The sequence below is a fragment of the Triticum urartu genome, chromosome 6, assembly GCF_003073215.2.
Source record: "Triticum urartu cultivar G1812 chromosome 6, Tu2.1, whole genome shotgun sequence".
In the NCBI taxonomy this organism is placed as follows: domain Eukaryota; kingdom Viridiplantae; phylum Streptophyta; class Magnoliopsida; order Poales; family Poaceae; genus Triticum; species Triticum urartu.
In genome coordinates this window covers 289,048,041-289,057,551 of record NC_053027.1, presented here as the reverse complement: position 1 = coordinate 289,057,551, position 9,511 = coordinate 289,048,041, and the positions used below count along the sequence as shown (strand labels likewise).

General features: G+C 39.3%; 1 long non-coding RNA gene across 4 annotated transcripts; it reads left to right on the top strand.

The window, feature by feature from the left end:
- Positions 1-427: 427 nt before the first annotated feature.
- LOC125513267 lies at positions 428-9,258 on the top strand. Of its 4 annotated transcripts, none has more exons than XR_007285838.1 (11): positions 428-615; positions 709-854; positions 2,588-3,294; positions 3,404-3,568; positions 3,744-3,902; positions 4,017-4,493; positions 4,591-5,919; positions 7,695-7,881; positions 7,985-8,583; positions 8,701-8,773; positions 8,867-9,258. It is a non-coding gene; the product is annotated as an uncharacterized LOC125513267 (long non-coding RNA). The 4 variants fall into 4 exon arrangements; XR_007285837.1 differs by having other exon boundaries at positions 709-3,294; positions 7,985-8,301; positions 8,481-8,583; XR_007285836.1 differs by having other exon boundaries at positions 709-3,294.
- Positions 9,259-9,511: the final 253 nt, after the last annotated feature.

Genomic DNA, 9,511 nt, shown 5'->3' with positions numbered 1-9,511 from the left:
TTTTTTTCTTTCACGTGAGTCACGGTTTTTCTTTCACGAGAGGCACGGGTGTGATTTTGCGAGAGGCACGGGTGTGCCTCTTTCAAAAAGGAAAAAAACTGTGCTCCCGATTCGGTTTTTTCGCCCGATTTTTTCGTCCGATTTTTTTCATGAAAAAAAATTCGTTAAAACCTATCAACATGGAATCTAGTTTTGAAGATCTCGACGCAAAAAATCCAATGGTGAAAAAGGTTCGAGATTTGAACGCACAGTTTAAAAGATAAATGTTTTAAATAAATGAATCTATGAAAAAAAAAATTTCCCAGTTACGACAAGTGGCATGCTGCATGTGTGTCACTTGTCGCGATCTGAAAAGTGGAGTGGTTTTTGCAACGAGTGTTCCTTCTTAATTAGTTAGTGATTCGCAAAGTGTCGAGGTACGGCACACCACCCCTGACTTCATTTGGGCCGGCCTTTTTTCATTGTCCTCGTTTTTCGTTCATGCATCTCTTTCGTCGCTCCAGATAAGGAAGCTTTCGTTCCTATTCATCTGCTTCTCCTGTCGGATGCCCGATCCTCCCTCTTCATTTGCTTCTTCCTCGGGGCTCCTAATCCGGCAGGACACCGCCGCCCCTCGTAAGCAGTCAACAGTTCTCTCTCCCCCTGATTTGTCCGCCTCATCGCTAATCTGATCTGGCTGACGTCGTCGCAATGGATGTTTATTTGCAGGTGTTTAGTGTCTCCATCGTCGGTGTCGGCTTTGTCTGGGTTCCGTCAAGCTCGGCGGCGTCTAGGGCTCCCGTCAAGGCCTGCGTCTTTTAGGGTTCCTTCAAGCTCCGCGTCATCTAGGGTTCGTCAAGTTCATCATCTTGAATGTAATGGCCCCAATTCTGCGCGATTTGTTCCTTTCTGTCTGTGTGTTACTACAAGATCGAGGCTATTTATTGCGTTAGTGTCTGTTCCTGTGTTTGCTAGGGTTTGATGAACATGGTCTTGTACAGGGCAGTTCTGATTTGGTGAATCTGAGTCTAGACTAGGGGGTTGTCTTCAGAGATTAGATTTCAGGGTATGATGCGGCATGATGATATGGTGTTGTGTGTTCGTGTGCTTTGCTTTCTGATTCTTGTTTCTATTTTTGTTGATGATGATATGGGGGTTGTGTATCTCAATGGAGAAGTTCTTATCGCTTGTTTTACATGTTCTTTTTAGTTTTTGTAATGTGTAGCAGCATTATGGACTAGTTCAGTTGGCTTGTTAGGATGTATTTTCCTTAGAAGCAAGCACCTGTCAACATATTTAACCAACTAAAATTACTTAATTTTTCGTATGTTGGTTTGATCAGTACTAGTTCTCTGTGTCTGTTGTGGTTGGGTGTCGTCAGTGGATCTTCTTCTGTTTAGTTGTTAATTAAGAAAAATAAAGTCGTTTGCTGGACTAGACACTAGGGGACAGAAGATAGCAATCAACATGCAAAACCAGTGCGATGCAAATTTGTGAACAGAACTTGATGAACCTGAGTTTAAGGTTTCAGCGCCACCCCACCAAGTGGGTGCACAAATAGTTTATTGGTTTTGGTGTTCTCTGAGTTTATTGTTTCAGCGCCACCCCACCAAGTGAACTGTTTTTCTTTGTTTATCTGGGAGTTGTGTGCGATGTCTAGTACTGGAGCTTCTATTTGTTCAAGTGGACGCATCTATCATCAGTTGGCAGTTATCTTCTATGTAAATGAATTATAAGTGAAGCCCGATCTTTGCTTAGACAAGTGTGTTAAGTTGGTTGCATAATTTACTGTAGCATCTACCAAATAACTGTATAGATTTAGGTAATTTGTTCCTACTGCTGCTTACTATAATAGCTAGTTTTCTTGTGTCTTTTTTCGTTTTACCCGCGAGTGATGCTATAAGGGAATGACTAGGGAAAGTATAAAATGATTCAAAAAACTCCATCTCCAGCCATTGTTGAATTAATGTCTGTAGCTTAGAATTAAATGGTTCAAAAAACATTAGCCATTATTTTGGTCTGGAAATCAGCCAACAAGAATAATAGTACTTCTGAAATTGTCTACATTGTCTCTCATTTTTTTTCTGGTGCTTATTCTTGTGTGGATGTGTTGTATAAAAGTGAATAAGCATTTTTTATGGACTAGTGTTAGGTCTGGTGATTTTTGTTGTAGGTTACAACTAACAATTACTTAGATGTTTTTTCATCATGTTCATATGTGTGCATTGATGTTATTTTGCAACAACTTTAGCACTAGTACTTGTACCTTGATACTTTATTACATGATGGATGACCTTTGTGTTTCTACTCTTTTCACATATGTATGGTTCTGGTGCTAGTTTTGTTTTTTTAGACGAGTGTTCGTTATTGAAATGGTATTAGGTGATGTGACTGTAGTTTTTGATATAGGACGTTAACCCAGTAGTGCAAGATGAAAGTTGCAAGATGTGGTACTTATTAGTTTGATACTTTCTTGTTATTCATTTGCTTGTTTTTTTAATGTATTACATGTTTTTTAACTGTCATACTTTCTTTGTTGTGACTTATACACGTACCAATGATACTAAGTACTACTTTTGTTTCCTTGAATTAATCTTTGTTTCAACAGCTTACTTTTTATTATTGTACGGTTGTCCCTCAACTGTCAAAATGCCTAGACTTTACAAATATCCTTAGGGTACTATCAAGCACAGATTTTCGACCGTTAGGTGGCATAAGGCAGTTTGTGATTTAACTGACAAACAGAAGTCGTATTTTCCAAATATGAGCTCGATAATCTCCTGAATATTCATCCTCATTTGATGATTTGAATTCCAATTCTGCAATGGGTTGCAAACCACATAAACTATAATGGACCTGGAGTTTTCAGAAAGGGTCAAAAGATCATTCGTCTTAGAAGGGAGATGGTAATTCAGGTTTTTGGTATCCGTTCTGGTTCTGTGCCTTTTCCTCTGGACAACACAGATGTAGTTGTTGTGGCTAGAGTATTACAACTTAGGTTTCAGTATCTTGATAATGGTCAGAAGTACATTCCAGTCGATAATATTATCACTATGATGAAGAATGACGAGACCGCGGAAGGTTTCATGTGGAGCTTCATGTTTCTATTTTCTGTCCAACCTCTCGGAATTATGCAAATTGGAAAATTCTTTATGGCTCCATGACATTACCAAGCTGAAGACCTTTGATTTGGATCAGCTTTGCATTGATCACTTGAACAAGGAAATTGATAATTTCAGCACCAATCTCTTCAACAAAACTGAAATTCCGTTGAACATTTCAATCTATGTTGGTGGATGCTTATCTTTAGCCGCTGTAAGTTTTCTAATTTTTTTCTCCTTTTCATTTTTTAATGTAGTGTTAACTTCTGCATTCTTTTTTATAGTCATTGATTCCCTCGTTCATCTTTTCTCATGATTGCTAGATTGTTTATCTGGACTTCGTAGACTTCACAAAAGCTTCTGAGCAACGAAACATCAATTATGCAGTCCATAGAATAGCCCATGTTCAGAATGAAGACTTTGACTATCTATCTATAGTGGACTTGAACACATCATCAAAGAAGCCGTTTGTATTGGGATTCTTACCAGTAAGCTTGTTTTATCCTTTTTTTATTCTTTTGTGCATTCTTTAAGAGAGGAAAAAACTTGTAGTTATAGTTTCGAACAAGAAGGAGCATTTTTTCATTGTTTATACTTTTGGTTCCATGATCTGTTTAAGAATACCCAGTAAGCTTTGTTGACTATATTTTTTATCTTGTTCAGCTGAGAGACATCTCCACGACACCTTACAGTGCTCGTGCAATCGTATTGGCTGAGGAAAAGTGGCTGAATGCCCCACAAACTTACCATAATGAGGAAAATGTCATTCCAAACTACAGTGACATCTCAAATGTTGCATCTACTTCGAACCATAATCCAGAAGTATGTTTTCATGCTTTTTATTGCCTTTTGTTTATTAATACATTTTAGTCTTGTCAGCTCATTTTCATAGTAGAACTAATACACATGTATCTTTTTTGTTTGTCAAACTAATAGGCTATGAACATAATATCTCAAGTTGTTGCAAAGCATGATCAAATTTGGAAGAAGCTTCATGAACAACATGTGTAGAGTATGTTTGCATATATGCAAGCAACTCTGTTGTCTTTACAACCAAATTCAAACATGCAAGTCAACATTGCTGGCACTTCAACCACAAATCCCATTATTCTTCTTTCAGCAGCAAACAACAGGAATAATCTCAGTGAACCAGCAGTAAACACCAACAATCGCCCAGTTGAGGTAAACAATGAGCCAATTAGATGTTCTTTATTCCAAGATCATGTAGGAGTCAGTCCTACTCCTGATGTTACCTTAAGCCACACCAGCAAGGACATCCAAGTTCAAATTCCAACTCGAGTTCTAGAGCAAGTGTCAGTTCCTCAGCAAGTACAGGAAACTGACCAAGCACCTACAACTGTGAACATTGGGTTTTTTGTGGTATTAATGAAGCGAATTCAGTTGGGAACAATGGTAATCATTTTCACAACACACTTAATCATTATATTTCTTTTTAGTCAAACAAGTGAGAGCACTCAATTTGATTTTAACACTCTTATTGACATCTCAGGTACCATCTCTGAGCCAATTCAGACTCCATAATTGGCATTCCTGGAACCACTGTGTCCTGTTTATCCTATAGTAGATAGTGAGGCAAATCAGATAGATTTTCAGCATGTCAACATTGTGCCTGAAATTCCTCTTTCTGGGAACTCAGTTTATGTCAGTGAGCAAGTTCAGGTAGTGAATGAGCTAGAGTCAAGTGTTGTTAATGTGCTCAATCAGACCCCAAGTAAAGAAATGTCTGGTGCTTGTCCCAATCCTCCTTTCCTAGTTCAGAGCAATGCTAGTCCTCACAATCTACCGTCTCCTTCAAGTAACAATCTGGGCCTCCAACGATCTGCATGAAACCTTCCACCTCCCCGTGTCACCGCTCGCATTGGAAGAAATACGTGACATACAGCTAACCTTGACCAAGATCTACCCTTCCACATCGAATACTAATATTTGGCACTACATATGGGGCACGGCCACTTTCAGACCTAAGGACTACTATTCATATTTCTTTAGAGATGCCCGAACCGACCCCATGTTCAAACACCTGTGGAAATCAAAATGTACAATGAAGTTGAAGGTGTTTGGCTGGCTGCTTTTTCACGACAGACTCAACACACGTAATATGTTGAAGCGGAGGCACTTTAACATCGGATATGATTTTGACTGTCTCCTTTGCGGGCTTCCAATCGAAGAAATAGTGGACCATATGATCTTCACTTGTGATTTTAGCAGGACATGCTGGACCAAACTTGGTATTCAATGGACCCCCTTTGGTAACCGTCTCACTGCTCTCAAGTTGAACAGAGACTCCTGGCGTGACCCATTTTTCATGGAAATTTTTCTCACTGCCGGATGGAGCCTATGGAAGGAAGGAACAACAAACACTTCCGTGGAGTTGACCCTACTGTTGGGTCCTGGTTTTCATGCTTCAAAAATGACCTAGGTCAACTCCAGCATAGAGTCAAAGAGGCCCATAGAGGCTTGTTTGTCAATCTTTGTTCTGCTCTAGGTTGATAGTTTCTATCTCTTTTTCTTACCTGACTCCTCCCGTGGAGAGCTGGTAATTCACCCCTCCCTGGTCTGTGGGGAGGGGGAGTAGATGGGTAACCGAGTTAGGCACCCTATATGTCTATGTAAACACCCCATTTATATAGATATATAAAATCACAGTGGGAGTCCTCTCCCACTGTCAATTCCCTAAAAAACAATCTAATTGAAGATGGTTGTATTCCAAAGGAATTGAATTCACAAGCAACTGAAAACATGGGTGATGGCATTGAAATCGCCATGGAGTATGCTGATGATATTTTGATGCCACAACTTGACAACTCAGTTCCCAAAGGTAACTTCTATTTGCTTTCTCTTGGTGCTCCATTGTCTTCTTTCATCACGTTGAAAATTTTACTTGCAATTTCTGGTTTAGTTTTGGGATGCCCTGCCATATTCTTTTTGTATGCTTCACGGTTTTTCTGCACACAATGCTTATTATATGCAATTCATTGATTTTGTATAGACATTGTAGTACCTGAGAATAAGTCATCTGATGCAGCAATGAATATATCTGGTCCGAGCACTATAGAGAAAAGAAATCAAAAGAAAAGGAAAGCTGAAGTGTTATGTTCTGAAGAAAAGCTATCAAAGATAACTATCGAACCTCATGTTCAGGAATTTTATAAGAAGTACCTTGGAAACAAATACTTCAATACAACAACAACAACAACAAAACCTTTAGTCCCAAACAAGTTGGGGTAGGCTAGAGGTGAAACCCATAAGATCTCGCAACCAACTCATGGCTCTGGCACATGGATAGCAAGCTTCCACGCACCCCTGTCCATAGCTAGCTCTTTGGTGATACTCCAATCCTTTAGGTCTCTCTTAATGGACTCCTCCCATGTCAAATTCGGTCTACCCCGCCCTCTCTTGACATTCTCCGCACGCTTTAGCCGTCCACTATGCACCGGAGCTTCTGGAGGCCTGCGCTGAATATGCCCAAACCATCTCAGACGATGTTGGACAAGCTTCTCTTCAATTGGTGCTACCCCAACTCTATCTCGTATATCATCATTCCGGACTCGATCCTTCCTCGTGTGGCCACACATCCATCTCAACATACGCATCTCCGCCACACCTAACTGTTGAACATGTCGCCTTTTAGTCGGCCAACACTCAGCGCCATACAACATTGCGGGTCGAACCGCCGTCCTGTAGAACTTGCCTTTTAGCTTTTGTGGCACTCTCTTGTCACAGAGAATGCCAGAAGCTTGGCGCCACTTCATCCATCCGGCTTTGATTCGATGGTTCACATCTTCATCAATACCCCCATCCTCCTGCAGCATTGACCCCAAATACCGAAACGTGTCCTTCTGAGGTAACACCTGGCCATCAAGGCTAACCTCCTCCTCACACCTAGTAGTACTGAAACCGCACATCATGTACTCGGTTTTAGTTCTACTAAGCCTAAACCCTTTCGATTCCAAGGTTTGTCTCCATAACTCTAACTTCCTATTTACCCCCGTCTGACTATCGTCAACTAGCACCACATCATCCGCAAAGAGCATACACCATGGGATATCTCCTTGTATATCCCTTGTGACCTCATCCATCACCAATGCAAAAAGATAAGGGCTCAAAGCTGACCCCTGATGCAGTCCTATCATAATCGGGAAGTCATCAGTGTCGACATCACTTGTTCGAACACTTGTCACAACATTATCATACATGTCCTTGATGAGGGTAATGTACTTTGCTGGGACTTTGTGTTTCTCCAAGGCCCACCACATGATATTCCGCGGTATCTTATCATAGGCCTTCTCCAAGTCAATGAACACCATATGCAAGTCCTTCTTTTGCTCCCTATATCTCTCCATAAGTTGTCGTACCAAGAAAATGGCTTCCATGGTCGACCTCCCAGGCATGACACCAAACTGATCTTTGGTCACGCTTGTCATTCTTCTTAAGCGGTGCTCAATGACTCTCTCCCATAGCTTCATTGTATGGCTCATCAGCTTAATAATGGCGATAAGTAAGTTATTTCAGGAACAACTCTTTCTTTAAACATCAAATGATCTTCGTATTTGTGCATTTTGTTTTTGAACTATTCTATTATTTTCCATGTAGTCCGACTGTTATCGATGTCAATGGCTTTCCAGTGGACTATGATAATTTCTACAATTCTCTGAAGGCAATAGGAAAGGTTGATAATGAAATATTCAATGCCTATGTCCAAGTTTTCAATTACGATAATGAAAGTCCAGCTCCAAAAACTAAAGAACCTTCAAAGTATTGCTTTACTTCCTACTTCAAGGTAATTCTCTAATGCTCATTGATATTTTTGTATGTTTTTGTTTCACAATACACTCCTACAAGTTATGTTCTTAATGCCTTTATCTGTTTCATCTTTTCTGCAGGAGAAATTGCTTCTAGATCCCCAAAACTTCAATTCTAGGTCTTGCCTAAGAGAATTCAAGAAACTATACTCGGGGAAGAGCTTACATAAGCGTGATCTAGTACACATTTTTTTATCATTCCATGAAACCATCATTTTTGCATCTTTTTCATCTATACTCATTTTTCTACTTTAATTGCCATCCAACTTTACTTCCCCCGAGTTGATTCCTTCCGTTGGACTTTGTTCTGCGTCAGCAATCTCTTTGAAACAGTTAATTTCTTCAATTCAAGGAGTTATGTTCCTCAAAATCAAGTCAACAAGTTAACATCAAATCTGGTTTGTTTTCTTATTTTATTTGTCTTACTCTTCACCTTATAAGAGCAAATGTTTTATCTGGTACCTGTCACATGTTACTTTCTAAGAACGTATGACTATATTTTCCACATAATTTAACTTTTGTATTTCTTTACTAAAGTTTTGTGTTTGTTTAACTCTGCAACTTCTTTTAAATGTAGGCAATCAACATGGGCACCCTTTTGAAGTCTTCTGGATCCATATACAAGAATGTCGAGAAATTTGAGTGCATTTCGCCTGAGAACTACCCCAGCAAAACAACCTGTGAGTAAAAGAACTATCATTGTACTAAGTCCACTTTTCTGTTTAACAAGCAATATACTTTACATTTTTGAAATAACATGTTCTTTTTCTGATTTTGATGTAAATGTCTTGGTACAGCCACAATTGTGCACTCTATGCTATTATGTACATGGATATCTGGGATGGCAAGAACATGAAGAACATTGACGATGTATATTCTTTTTATTGTTCTATGTTCTTTTCCCTAGGTCTTTTTATCACTTTTATATGCTTAATCTTTTGCTCACATTTTCATCTGTATCAGGAAATTATTCCTCAATTCCGGCAGGTTGTCACTTACAAACTCGCAAAGTCTGACATCAATGAAGAATCCTTCTAGGGAGTTCAAGAAGATGTTTCAACCAAGAAGAGGAAGATGTGTCGTTACTTATGTTTACAAAGCAAATGCTTAAAGCTACTAAAGTGCATCGTTTTCACCCATCGATGTGTGCCTTTAATAATGTTCATTGCAAACTTGAAGCTACTTGTTTTATATACTTGAAGCTACTGTGCACCAGAAGTACTTATAAGTCACCTATCAAATGTTTGAAAAAAACTTTGAAGTATGCTTTTCTCTTGTGTGGAAAACACTTTCCCACCGGTTTGTACCTAAACTAGTTACGTTACAAGTCATTCTTGGCAATCGTTTCAGCATTACTATGTTTTTTACAACATGTTTTTTGAACTGCTTATTTTTCTTTTTTGTTTCTTCATGTATGTGTTGTTGTAAGTGCTTCTAGTGTCACCCCTAGTTGGTTTTGGAGTATTGATGACAAACGTGGTTGAGGGACTAATGTGTTTGTGAGATTCACATGAGAAACATAGGTAGAAGTCCCTATTGATTCGGTTTACCCATCAAAGATGACCCTTAAAAATGTATGAAGACATTGGTAGTTCGTGAAGACATTCG